We start from the raw sequence: 14,682 nt of genomic DNA on the forward strand, positions 1-14,682 counted from the left end.
TCTCTGTCATATATGGGTTCTGAAGTTATCACCCCTCCTTCTTTTGGGTTTCAACACTGCCTCCATCAACCAAATTCTTACCACCTCTGCTTGACTATCACTCCCGTGCTGAGATCTTATCACCTCATTCTGATGTTACCACTTCCTCTGTCACTCCTTTAACCCATCTCCTTCTGTCCAAACTTACTCTCTGATGTTACCACGCCCTGTTTCACCCCTTTAACTCTCACTAACTCCTCCTGTCTACTCTTTCCCTCTGATGTTGCCACATCCTCTGTCACCCTTGTGCTCTCTGTGGCTGCCACCTCGTTACTTTCCTTAATCTCTCCAGCCTCTGCTTTTTCTACTGCTCTCTAGCCTTCTCCAAACATGAGCCTTCTGTTACCCACACAGAGCAGCTGGGGATGGGTGCTTTTATACTGAGTTCCCTACTGAAACTGGATTGTAATTGGTAGAATGGTTTTTGTCCCTGAGTGAACTTGTGGCTGCTTTGGGCTCAAGAGGCTGGACCATACCTTAAACTACTCTCTCCACCATCTTGAATGTTGGTTTTCCTCCTCTGACTACTCAGACCCATTAGTCGAAGTGGGTGGGGGCAGTTGGGAGCGGTGCTCCTCTACTTTAAATAAAATGAAAAAGAAACCATTCAGGAATGGTTTTGATTTAAAATAAAAGTGTAGGAAGAAGTTGAAACTTGCACTTCAGTGCACTGCATTGAACATTCCCTTAAACAGCAGGTGTGTTTTTTTGGGGGTTTGGATTGCACATGGGAGGGGGCGTGGCAATGGGGTTTGTGAGGAGCAGGGGCAGGCAGCAGGGAACATAATTCCGCTACTTCTTTTTGTACTCTTCGACCACTGCTCCGACCACTAGTGCCATCTGTAATGAGCAGATGTCTCCTGTGTTTCCAGCATGTGAATTGAAGGCTGCAAAGATACTGGTTAAGCTTTGTAAATACTTTGTTTCTGATGTTATATTGTGATAAAACTGAAACATTGGTCCTCATTCCGAGTATGGAGGTAGTCATGGTGCTATTTGCTGGTCTGGTGAAAGGGGGACTTTCCAGTCCAGTCCGACCTTGGCAGGACCGGTAAGTCCCCATTCACCAGACCATTCCCCATTCCCATTTGAGCCCCAATAGGGCTCAATGGGAATGGGAAGGGATGTAATAAGGGTACCGCAAAAAGGCGCCCATAGCGGGACGCGCTAAGGGACCTCGGAATAGGGCACAAAGGGATTACCGGCACTGATGTCCTTAACGGAGCCCGGTATCCCTTTGCACCCTCCTCGTAATGAGGCCCATAGTATCCCTGGCACGAGAATCTCTTGCCAGGGAACATTACTTCCGTAACTTTCCCTCCTGTAATTTATTCTTTATTTAGAGTGAAAAGCTGCAACTGTATCTAAAGACCCAGCCATCATCGAATGAAGGGAAAGATTTTTTTCTTCAAAGCAAAAGATGCCCTTTTCCATGCTGAGGCTGGGGGAGGCTATTATTCTCTTGCCAGGTCTCAGAAATGGTTTGGGCAGGGCAAAGATCGAATCCACAACTCTTGGAACTGTTTGCTTCCCAGGGGAGGACTATAACCTCATATGAACCAATGCTCTGGCAATAATGTGTGCTTGAACTTATGTGCCTAAGTCACACTCAAGTTTGGGTCACCACTGCTACCATCCCCTCATAAAAAGCAACAAACCTTCATGGTTGGCAAGCAGTGACCTTTACCAAGGCCCTCACATGAATTGCAATTTCAGGTAACACATAATGGGTCTAGGGGACTCATGACCAGCAGCTAAGTGTTTCACGCCTTGAAACACTTGTGTATAGGCGCGTTACAAATGCCATATCATATCATATATCCACATATATATGCAGAATGTTTATGCTGTACTTGAGAAGTATCAGGAGCTAAATGAACCATAAAATACAGTCACTATCTACAGAGCATTGATGTTGAGTTTTATTTTGACAAAAGATGTTTTGAATGCACCCCATTTAAGATTTACTATTAACATGGAGCAGAGTAAAAAAATAATAACAACACTCAGAGCATTATTGTGTCAGAGATTACTGTATTCAATTAAACTGACCCAAGACTAGAAGATCCCATGAAGCAAAGGCCAAAACTGCTGTGGTATATTTGAAGGGGGGAGGGACTGGGGAGGTGGAGGCGGGTGCTGATGATCAGTGGCTAGCCACACAGGTGTCACTGCCCCGTACTGCTTAAATAATGCTTCCGATAGACGGATTGGCAGATCTGCTCAACAACGAATATTATTTAGGTCAAGTATTAGAAAGAATTACAAGAGAACAAATGCTATTTAGGGGGAGTTGAGTGAACCATAAATAAAATAAAATTGCCATCTACCGATGTAGTCTGCGCAAAAACATGTTTTTGGAGTATACAAACTCAACTGCACACTGAGAACTACTGTTTTCAGCCGATCACATACCCAAACGAAACAGCAAGTAAAAGGACATTGGTTGCCATAAGAGGGCTGAAAGGAGAACAGGAGAAAAGGAGTAAATACCTCCCTTCTTGAGCTCTTCTCTCCTCTACCTCTAACTCAGTCGTTTTTCAAAGAAACGAGCTGGGGTTAGATCTCTGTCTTTGGCTGGGGCCTCCCTTTGGAACAGCCTCCCTGCCACTCTGAAACATGAGGAGAACCATCTCCGGTTCCGGAAGCACCTCAAGACCTTCCTCTTTGTTTCTGCCTTCACCCTCCCCTTTCCCCCGCTGATCTGTTTTCTTTCGGCACCATACACCTGGCCACCCTCCGTCCTCCTGGCCCAGGTACCTGCTCACCCTGCCACCCTCCTGCACTGCCCCCGGCCCACTCCTCGCACTGGGGTCTGTATCTGTACCCATACAGTCCCCCACCCCCTTTCTCTTCTTTCTGCACTTATCAGACATACCCTGTCTGTTGCCTTAAACCCAGCACTTGATGGCTGCACTACCATTTTTGATTGCATTTATTAATTATTTAACGTATGTATTATTATTTATGTTTCTCTTCTGCTCCACACTTTCCACCTCTCCCCCTTCCGTGCACTTTTCCCTTTTCCCCTTTCCCATACACTTGCGCGTTCTCAATGTCACTGGGTCTAGTAAGATCGTTGTTTTGCGCTCTGAAACACTTGTGTATGAGCGCAATATAAATGAAATATCAATTCATTATATCTATTATTTTCATCTAATGAGGAAGCCTTTTTGCAGTACAAGTCACCTACTGGAATTGTTCATCTCATAAACATTGAACTGAAAACATATTCGAAATCTTTGAATTCAGACTAATGATGTCCTTCTCCAGACTCTAGGCCAATGTATCCTGCCTGAACTCACACACCAGGTTTTAATAACCTTGTGTAGAGTATATGACTACCCCATATTAAAAGTAATTAACACGCGATCAGAGTAAAAATGGTCCCTGTCTAAGTGCTTTTGTTAAATGACCAAAATTAAAATAATCAAAGGAGAACGTCTGTGATGAGGCTCGAACCAAGCACTCTTTGCTGCTTACCGGCCACCAAATGCTTTAACAGAATAATTATGTGCCTTAGATCGATGCAGCTGTGTACAGTGTGGACACTACATGTATCTGCACCAACAGCATCCCCTGTTGATCAAGGAGACACGTAATGACAAATTAATAGACAGCATCTAGAATGGCGAGATATCAGTCAGGTATCATGCACATTTTGGTACCAAATAGTGTACATAAGTGTCAATTAAACAGCCTTTCCAGTGCTAAAAAAAGATGGATATGTCCAAATGTGCCTCTCAAGTACAGCATTTCACAATATACTGTTTGTATTGTTGGCCCTTTCATGGATAAGAACTCATAGGTATTGTCTTTTGTTTCACTTACCATTAGCACAATTCAAAGTGGAACAAAATGGAGGGCAGGAGCATCCTAAACATCGCTGCATCCTGTCGGTTGCAGCGGCCCCGAGGCAGACTTGTAGTGTGGCAGCCCGGAAACACTGTTGTCGGTGAGCTTACTGACACCCTTGTTTCCGACCTCCACACTTGTAACGAGGCCCTCTGGCTGCCATGCGAGCATGGCAGGAAGCATGTACAATGGATCCATATGGGGTCTGGCTGCTTTATGCTAGTGCATAATACTGGCAGACCCCATAGAGATCTCCAGTATTTTTCACCAGCATGAAAATCCATGCATGAGCAAATGCTGGAACATTTGTATGGCAGAGAGAAAGGGAGGTGTCAGAAACGCAATTTGGGTTCCACCCCTCCTCTGCACCATACAAATGCATAAAAATGTGGCTTGGCAAGATTGAAATGTGTTAAAGCCTTACTCAAGGCTCTTACGCCTTTCCATCACGTTACGCCACATATGAACATGGGCGCCACAAACAGCAGAAGTGGATGCTTCCAGCTAACACAGAAGAGTATAGCAAGAACAATGTGCACACTACACAGCTATTGTCTCTCTAAAGACTGCTTTGTAATAACATTTGCAGTCACTTTCAGCACAGAGTTTGATCTTACTGCTTGATAAAGCAGGGTCAAAGAGGTCCGAGGAGGATTTGTGTGGGAGGGTAGGAACAGATAGTGAGAGGAAATAACCATGGGAAGTCGCATGGCCATGGGAAGTCAATGGGTGGCTAAATAACAAAACAACACCCACAAACTCCTCACATCCCATCTCCATCCTAGCTGTACTCTAATGCAGTAGTTTTGGCTTAAAGCCTGATATCCTTAAACACAAAGGGGGCAGTGTAATAGTACTTCCCACTGCTTATCAAGTGGACAACCACGGCTCACAAGCAACACAGTGACTGATGGTACAATTGTTGACTGCCAGGAGAGTATGTTTTTCTCCATCAAGCCAGTGAAGTATTGCAGAAGATAAAGACACAATCTTGCTCTCCCTCCTCCCCGCCCCCATTCCGTGCCCTCTGACCAGTGATATCTTGTTTTTGTGTACAAACACGAGGGTGGTGCCAGCTGGCTGAATGTGCTCCCCCCCTAGTCTCTCTCTCTCTCATCTTCAAGTAGTTAAATGCAGAGTAAGCAAATAACTGAGATTCCTAAAGAGCAGTAAACAGGTCTAACCTGTATGTGTTTGAAGTTGATTATTTGTTCCTGTTCCGCGTTCCTTATAAACACAGGTTTCTTTCTTGCATTAAATGCGTCTGTACAAAACGAAGATATCTCCTGCTATCGTCTCAAATTAAATAAAACGTAAGAAACTATTACATATAAACTTGTCTCGAATACATTTTGGCGACAGCTGCCTTGGTTGCAATTGCCTACTGTTTTGCTCAACTGGAGATGGTAAATGCATTGATGATTTTAAACTGAGGAAATCACACATTGAATGTGTCATGCTTCTTGTTTACGGTAAATGCTGTGAGCAGGCACAGTACGTTTTACACGCCCTCGCCTATTCAACCCCCAAATCCTAGTGCGGCCCTTCCTTGGCTTCTGGCAGTAGCTGTTGGTAATTCTTTGACAGCTGGTAACAAGATCCCTAAGTGCGAACGTGAGAATGTGCAGGTAATTGGCATGGCCTCTGGAAGGAGATCCACAAAGTGACTCGACAGAGGGTGCACCGGCATAAGTCCTGCCAACAGTGCAAAACAAACATGTTTGCAGTGCAACGGTCAAAAGGCCGTTGAACAAAGCCAGGGAAGAGAAAACGGTGGCAGTAGTGGGACAAGCTGCAAAACCAGGTGGGATAATAAACAGCAATACACCAACAATACATGCCTAAAAGAGTAATGAAAAATACAATGAGTAAAAAAGAGTATGAATAAATCAGTTATATTGTTACAGGAAGTGATTACAATCATCTACACCTACATTTGCAGTAATCATATACATAAGTGGAATATGCAGAAATAGGTTAGGGACACTGGCATCACATTGCCATGCATAGGTTCCGCGAATGAATCATCATCAAATTATTAGGTGCATCACCTTTTCAGATGAACCAGTGAAGTATGGTTAATTAACGACATCCTGTGGAAAAATACAAGAACATAGTTCCGTTTAATAGCCAATACCATCTTTTAGACTTGGGCAAGGTTGCATTTGAGCGTATATAAACTATCAGGGCTGATCAATGGCTGATTAACAAGATACACCATTTGAAGCAATATTTCAGCACAGTATTGTTGCACCTTGGGCATAGGGGCTGATAAAACTTTGCTACAACAAACTCTGATTACGTCAAAAAGGCAATGGCCTCATTATGAGTTTGGGGTAATTTGGTTGTCAATCTGTCGAATTACTACCAAACATTTTTACAGTTACCGCCACTTGGTCCCAGGGGCTTACTGCGGGTTTACGGGTGAGGAAAGGACAGTGTAAATCCCTGTTTTTGAAGGGCATAGTACTCCATAGGGATTTTGGCAGAATTACTGTGAGCAGTAATTTGCTGCAGTCATTTCGCCCATGATTTAACTTAAAGTTGAGGATTTACTCCCATGCTGGAGGTAAATCCTCCACTTGAAGTTCGAACTTGGAAATCAGCACTGCAGTTAAACCACAGGTAATTCAGTTACCACCAAAAAGGTGGTTGTAATGGATGTACCACCACTTTTTTTACCACAATGCCGAACTCATAATGAGACAAAATGTATTGGAAAACCTATGTTTTCAGGAATGGTCCTGAAGATGGTGGGCACATGGCAAGAATAACACATGATCAATAGAAGCTCTGCTGAAACACGTGTCGACTGACACTGTTCTGAGAACTTTACTTTTTCCAACCGCAGTTGTTATTGTTTTATCAGCAGCACATGTTTTGACACCATACTGAATTGCTCTTGATATTGCGGAGTGCGGCAGGAGTGTTCTTCGGTGGTCCCGTGAACAGGTGTCTCGTAAGTCCAGGCTGAAGTGCAGTTGCCGGTCTACGGTTGAGACACATTGGTGTGAACCTGCTGCGCCTGTTATTGTGGAAAGCAGTAAGATCGTTTACATACTGTCTGGATAAAAGTACATGAGACTTGAAGTTCCCAAGAGATAACAACTATAACTTGCAGAACAATTTTCCATACAAGAGAGATCAACCCGCCGGGGCAATCCACACTTGTTCAAAGGGACAAAAGGTTTATCCTCAAGTGACCAGCTCTCTACAAATGGCAATGGGTGTAGGAGACCCATAGAATCTTGGCGGGGCAAGGGGCACCTTTGGGGCTTTGCTGGGGTAAGGGCTGTCCATCTCCCTTTTGTGGCCTGCTGTAAGATATGCTTTGCATATGAAATTACCCAGAGCCCCATCCTCATGGAGATCTTCCCCTATCAGTAATCTTTCATGGCATAGTAATAATTTAGAAGTGTGGATAAATGCCTCCCGCATGTGGCAAGAGCCTCAGATGTTTCTTGGCATGGGTAGCTATTAAGTTCCTGGCCGTCCCTACCCAATTTCGCTTTGGCTAACATGCACACACTAATTTTAAACTCCTTTGACAAAGGTTTCCATACCTGGACTCTTTGAACCTACAGCGTGCTAGGCCCATACCAATGGTGAAAGGAGCTATACAAATGATAATGAAAAATGGCTCCTACCACCCTTCCTCTATCTTGTAATTTTCTTGGGGCCACTTTCTTTGTTTTTTGCTTAGAGTTCTCTCTTACTCTCTCAAATGTCTCCCTTTCAAGCAACCTAATCTGCTATGCATTTTGTGGATGTGAGATCAATGTACCTCTGGCTTATCGCCTTTAACGTGAATGCCAGAAGGTGAGCTCCCTCATCAGGAGGTGACATTCCGGTCTATGTAAATCACAGCTCAGCACTCTGGATAGGCAATACTAATACAAACAAATCTACCAAATGGACACCTGGGCCAAACTTAGAAAAGTAGCTACAACTAACATAGTGCATGTAAAATAGAGGAGACAAAGTCAAACACATCTGACAGCAATTAGAGAGCTGCACCAGTAAGTGTAATGCAATTACATGTAAAAGTTGTTTAAGCCTGCATCTGACATAATCACTGCTTTCTTCCTCTTGAGTTACACCGTGACAAGATCTGCAAGAATCCCTCAAACACACCTCATTACAATATACCTGATAACGCACCATTGCATGCGTGATCAATTGAAGAGTCGTCTGGCGCATATGATCGTGCCATGTCATGCTAAGTTGCAGTCAACTGAGATAGGGCATGGACACAAGCATTGACACAAATATATCGCTGATTCATGATGTGCAACTTTTGCGCATTGAGAGAGACTAAAATACAGTTATATTCTGCTGCCAACAGGTGACGCTCAACCTATAAACCACAAGTGTGAAACTCTACAATAGCGCCTGTCTCTATCTGGCCAACCAATAAGTATTACATACCACATTTAAAAAATATGCACAACACGCATGCACTGAACGATCAAGCATGGCCTGCCTCGCATAGATGCTTTAATGGCGATCAGTCCAGTGCCTACCCTGGGGGCCGCTAACGCAGTCACAGGTTGACTTTCAGGTTGCAATCATGTTTTTTAAATGCCAGGCCAGGCCTTGAACGATTTTTCATTAATGCAGTCAGTGGCATGGAGGTGATGAGATTTTAAATGTTAATCTTGTTATGTAAATGAGTTGCCCTGTCCTCCTTTGACAGATGAGATGTTATACTAAAAAGGCATGAGAAGGTCCTAACCAGTTTGTCCTGAAATAATATTGCATTGCAATCTGGGAATGTGGGGCATTTTTCCTAATGCTTTTTTATCTGTCCCTGTTTCAAGCTGTGGGACGTGGAGACCGGAAGTTCGAATCAACACGTTCTCGACTGCCCCCTTGGGCAAATGACTTTTTTTCTGCCAGTTTTAGGGTTGTCTTTGGACTGGGAACGTGCCTGCTCAAAGGCGAACAGGCACTTCTTTTTTGGCTGTGGGCTCTGGTTGTGGGACTCAGGGCCCCTCGCAGTTAAGTAGTTATGCAATTTTATGTTACTTTTATTTTATAATTCCCTATTTCTGACTCGATGACACAGAATCAGTTCCAGCAGCTATTTTCTTTAAAATGTGGTTATAAAATAAATGCCTTCGTCTAAGAGTGAAAGCCTTGACGCCCTGCTGCTGGTTTACCTCCACCTGCCTCCCCAACCCTCCACCCCTAAATGATTATCGATCAACACCTTCTGGCCTGGGACAAGTCCTGCATTGCCAATCGATACCAGCCTACCACTCAATACCCAATCAAAACTTCCTGGCTGTCCCAAATCAATACCTTTTTCCATTGGCGATCATATTGACCCCTAACACCAGGGCACAGTGACACAGGCGTGCCATAATACAGGGAAAGAGAAACGTCCACAACACTTTTTGGGATGCTATGTGCACTCACATCATGTATCGTGAAATATTAAATCATGTGCTGCGCCCCAACGGCAGCAGTGGCACTGCGGCATGATGGCATTGCCAATGCCGCCTTCGCTGGCATGACTCATCACCATTCACTGCTCACCCCACACAAGCACTGCTTCTCTGCTCGCCACTCTCTCAAAATCAAAACAACTGCACAAGTTGCATTTTGAGTCACGAAAAGTGTTTTGAGCAGAACGTATTTCATAGGAAGGAAATATGGAAATGCATTCAATGGGCAGTTCTAGGGCTCAAAATTCGGACTGTTGAAAGACTTCCCAGTGCCTTTCTCACGGGTCGTATGCGTCATTGTATACCATAAAACGTTTCTCTTTTATCTATTTATTTTTCCCTTGCCTCTATCGGTTGATGGATGGTACGTTTAAGAATTGCTCTATGTCTATTTTTTTTAATCAGACATTAATTATAACAATCATGTTATTACTAATAGCGAATACAAATGGCCTACGTTTATATGGTGCTTGCTTGCTGCTACAGTCTTGTAGCTTTTGTTATGTGTACGCCCGTGCCTCGGGCCGTACCGCACTCGCACTTGCACGCAGTCATGCACACAAGAAGAAAGGGGACGCGATGTGCTCCGTTCCGTGTCCCGGCGGCAACTGCCCGCACGGGCGTGATTTATTGAAACACGCATGCGCGTAGCCAGAACGAGGCTCGCGCATGAGTCAATCGTGACTGGCACGTCACATCCCTTTTTTTCTTTAACGAAAAACACAATATAATATTATATTCCAACAACAGTGCAAACTTCTAACCCACAAACATTTTCTCTCGCTAGTTGGAAGCCTCCCGTGACCACGGCTCAGTCTCCCGAGTCCAGGACGTAGACCTTGAGGTGAGCAGGCGGTCTGCGGTCTCTCCGCCCTGGATACCTCGAGGTAGTTGGCATGGTTTCGCTGGGACTGTCTCCACATGGGACTGCAACCCTCGGGCTATCTTCAGCTGGACCCTTTGGGATCGCTTCGGAGTCAGGGCTCTCTCTGGGATCAAAGGTTTCCGACGAAGTGTCCACCTTCTTGAAGAAGGACCTGTTGCGGGTGACCGTGCCACGTTCACAGGCCGCCGTCACCATGGTCCCTTTCACGTGCGTGACCTTCCACAGGTGTGGCTCATATGGCAAAGAGAGTTTGCCCTCTGGGTGACGGTTCCGGACTAGCACTGAGTCACCTACACGCACTTCTTTGTCTTGTAGACCCCTTCTTTCACTTTCCCTCTGATTGTGTGCCTCGCGCTCCTCTTTTACTTTCTCGTTGTCGATGACACCTGGCCCTCGGCCATCCATTTCCGGTATCATGCCACGGGGGCAGCATCCAAACAGTGCTTCCGCGGGAGCCACCCCGGTTGACTGGTGAGGGGTGGTCTGGTACTCTCTTAGGAATTCCACGAGCTTCTTCGGAAGGTCATCACCCCCATGAGCGGATATCCTTAGCACTTTGTTCAAAGTACGCATTAGCCTCTCGGCTTCTCCATTGGCACAAGGCCACAGAGGCGACACTCTGCGGTGATGGATGCCTCCATCCTTGAGGTATTGGGCGAACAGACTGCCGGTAAATGGGGGCCCACTGTCCAAGCATATTATTTCTGGGAACCCATGGGTCGCAAACATTTTATCTAAGGCCCTGGTGGTGTACTCCGTTGCAGTGGATTCCACTATCTCCACCTCAGGATACCTTGACCATTGGTCTACAGCCACTAAGTAATACATGCCCCGACCTGTGGACCCAAAATCCATGTGGACAGTTCCCCAGGGCTTTTCGCTCCGTTCCATGGAGCTGATCGGTGGGGCCTTGTCCCCTGGAGCCGCTGCTTGACATGGCAAACACCTTTTCACAAAACGCTCGACCATCCCTTCAAGATCCGGGAACCACACCTTGGGTCGGAGCCTCGCTTTGGTCTTAACGACCCCTTGATGGCCAATGTGTGCTAACTCCAGGATGCGATTCCTTAGAGCCTGTGAGATTACGATTTGTCTCCCCCTTAGCAGCAATTCGTCATCCGAAATGGACAGGTCATCCCTTACCTTCCAAAGTGCCTGAAGGTCTTTTTGGGCGTTTGCCTGCCGCCTGGAGTTATTTCTTAGTACCTCTCTCCAGTCTCCACTTCTCACTGCAGCCTTGATGATGTGGAACACCTCATCCTTGGACGACTCCGTCGCTATGGCAAGTCTCGATAGCGCCACCGGTAGCGCACCTTCCACCACATGACAGAGTAGCCCTTGAAGGTCAGCCACCTCGTCGTTCTTCTCCACACTCCCAGTGCTGGGGTGACGCGACAGGTAGTCCGCCGGCTTATTGGTCCCTGGCCTCTACACGAGTCTAACCCCGTACTCCATCAGGGCCAACATCCAACGCTCAATTCTGGGTGGTGGCTTGGATGACACGCCCGCCAGGATGGGCAGCAACGGCTTGTGGTCTGTCACCACCACAACGGGGTTTCCCAGAATATAAAGACGAAAATGACGGCAGCCCCATAGGATGGCCAAAGCTTCTCTTTCGATCAGCGTGTAGTGCTTCTCCGTGTCCGAAAGCGCTTTGCTCGCATAAGCGATAGGTCACATGTCCCCTCTTTTGTCTGGCTGCAGCAGCACCGCTCCAACACCCACGGGACTGGCATCAACAACAATCTCGGATTCCACCGATGGGTTAAAGTATGCCATGGTGTCCCCGTCAGACAGGGCATTCTTGAGGAGCTGAAAAGCCTCCTGCTCCTTCCTTTCCCACGTCCATACAGAGTCATTCTTGGTCAACGCCCTGAGGGGCTCCAACAAAGAGGCCAAACCTTTGACGAAACGCCCGCAGTAATTTACCATCCCAAGAAGCTCCTCACCTCGGTGGGTGACTGGGGTGCTGTGGCCTCTCGAATGTCCTTGATCTTAGCCGGATCAGGTGATCCACCACTGGCGTGAAAAATGAAAACAAAAAACCTAATCCCGTCTTTGAAAAATTCACATTTTTCACGGTGGAGAGTAAGATCCAAATCATCCAACCTCCTCAGTGTGCACTCCAGCCTTTTCAAGTGCTCTGTCTCCGATTCCACAAACACTAAAATGTCATCACTCATATTCAAAACACCTTTGAGGCCAGCCAGCGCCCCCCTGATGGTGTTCTGAAAGACCTCAGCGGCAGATGAAATGCAGAAGCTCAGGCGCTTAAACTGATAGAGACCTTCATGCGTCGTGAAGGTCGTAATAAATCTGGAGTCTGGGTGGAGCTCAAGCTGATGATAGCCCGCTCGTAGATCTAATTTCGAGAAAACTCTTGCTTCCTGCAGTTCTCCAATAATATCATCGAGAGTAGGCGTAATGTGTCTCTCCCTCTTGATGGCGGCATTGGGGAGACGCATATCTACACATATGCGCACCGCTGCAGGCTCTTTTGGCTTGGGGGCCACCGCAATGGGCGAGACCCAGGGCGTTGGGCCTTCCACCCTCTCAATAATGTCCATCTGCATGAGCGAGCGGAGCTCCTCCTCTACTTTCTCTCGGAGGTGAAACGGGATCCTGCGATGCTTGAGAGCCGTAGGTCTGATGGTGTCGTCAATGTGCAGACGTACCGGGGGAGCCCTCAATTTCCCCACACCCTTGAAAATTCCTGAGAATTTGCCCAGTAGCTGCTCAATGTCCACTTGGTAGACCTCCCATGAAAAATGCAGTAGGTCCAGGGCCTCCGTTGCCGCACAGCTGAGTAGAGAGTGAGGGCTCACGTCTGTGACGAAAAATCGGGCTTTTATGGTCTTGCCGCCTTTGGACACAGGCGCAATGAAAACGCCCTTGATTGGGAGTGGTGTGTCTCCGCCAAACGTGAACATTTTCGCCGTCGAAACATCTAGTGCCGGTGGTCCCAGGATAGACTGGTAGTGATCGGACGCTAGCACACATACTGAGGCCCCCATGTCAACCAGCACTTGTGTCGGTACTCCTTGAATGTCCACGACACATTTGGGTTGTCTCTTCTTTTTCACCCCTGTTGCAATGCTCGAGATGAAGAACACGTCATCCTCCTCGTCCTCCTCTTCCTCGGCCATGTTAAGCTTCTGCATTTCCTGTTCTAAAGCTGCGATGCTCCTCTGCCCCCTCGAACTCCTGCCAAGTGCCCTGGCCGGGCCCCTCTGTACAGTTATTGGGGCGGGAGCGCGACACATCCGGGCATAGTGTCCAGGTCCATTGCAACTGCCACATGTTCTCGATTTGGCGGGACACTCCTCGGAGTGCGGCAGGTCATATCCGCAATATTGGCAGATAGACATCGCCCCTTGCATCGGACCAGCTTCCTGGCGCTTCTGGCCCCACTTGGCTTTCGACGCCAACTGCCTTCCAACGGCAAATGCTTCTTCCGACTTTCCCGGACACACCGCTGCGTCCATTTTGGCACCCCTCGATTCTGCCAGTTCATAGGTTCTTCCGCTGTCCAAAATTTGTTGCAGAGACCATCCAGGCACTTGCCTACGTAGCTTGCTTGAGCTACAGCCTTGGATGACCAGATTCCCGATCATGGACTCTTCATTGTCCCATCGACAAGTTGTGGCCATTTGTCGCAGGCGAGCGCAGAATTGGTCAAGTGACTCCTCATCCCGCTGTTTTTCACCACAAAACAGAAATCTCTCGTAGTCCACGTTGGACAACGGAATGAAGTCGTTTTTTAGAGCAGTTTTAACAGCATCATAGGTGGTTACCTGCAGGTTGAGGGACTCATAGATGCGTGGAACGTCCATGCCCGCTGAGTATAGGAGAGTGGCTATCTTAGCGTTGTCATTGGTTTCCCCAGTTGCCGTAAAGTATATATCCAATTTCTTTATCCACAATAACCATCTTGGGCCCAATTTGGAGGGGGGACCGGACGTGTCAAATTCTTGCATGGGTAACAAAGCCCCCTATTGTCTCCTTACAACCACTCTCGCTGTTTCTGCCTCGCCGTCACTGTCCGCCATGTTCACAGGTCGCACAGGCACCTTGTGGTGATTTAGAGGCCGCAAACCTAACTTGGGAGAACCGTGGACGTACCTTGGGTCACTGTGTCATCATGGAATGTTCGAGTTGGCGAGGGCCTTCCCCTGTGCCTGTGTTCCCCTGCCGTTGCCCCTTTTGTAGTGACAACTGGTCCAGGTGCAGTCCTCCTGGATGGTGAGGACTGCCAAGTTTCCAAAAATTGGTCAGATGTATTTTCAGTTATAAGTGGCGCATGAGCACCTTTTCAGGCCGCTAATGCCTCCTACCGTGCGTGAAAACACCTCCACTGTGTTCGCGCCGGGTTCGTAACGCTAAGCGGTGTAGCGTTATGATGATTGACACGCAACGGCGTGTCAACAAACGCTCCGCTTGCATCCCGCTTCA

The 14,682-nt window shown here is 47.1% G+C and overlaps 1 protein-coding gene across 2 annotated transcripts in view; it reads right to left on the bottom strand.

Moving 5' to 3' along the window:
* Positions 1-14,682, bottom strand: part of LOC138491618 (E3 ubiquitin-protein ligase DDB_G0292642-like) — a 536,293-nt gene that overhangs the window by 254,159 nt on the left and 267,452 nt on the right. The window lies entirely within an intron of this gene.

This window comes from Ambystoma mexicanum, chromosome 10, assembly GCF_040938575.1.
Source record: "Ambystoma mexicanum isolate Mex_15411 chromosome 10, UKY_AmexF1_1, whole genome shotgun sequence".
In the NCBI taxonomy this organism is placed as follows: domain Eukaryota; kingdom Metazoa; phylum Chordata; class Amphibia; order Caudata; family Ambystomatidae; genus Ambystoma; species Ambystoma mexicanum.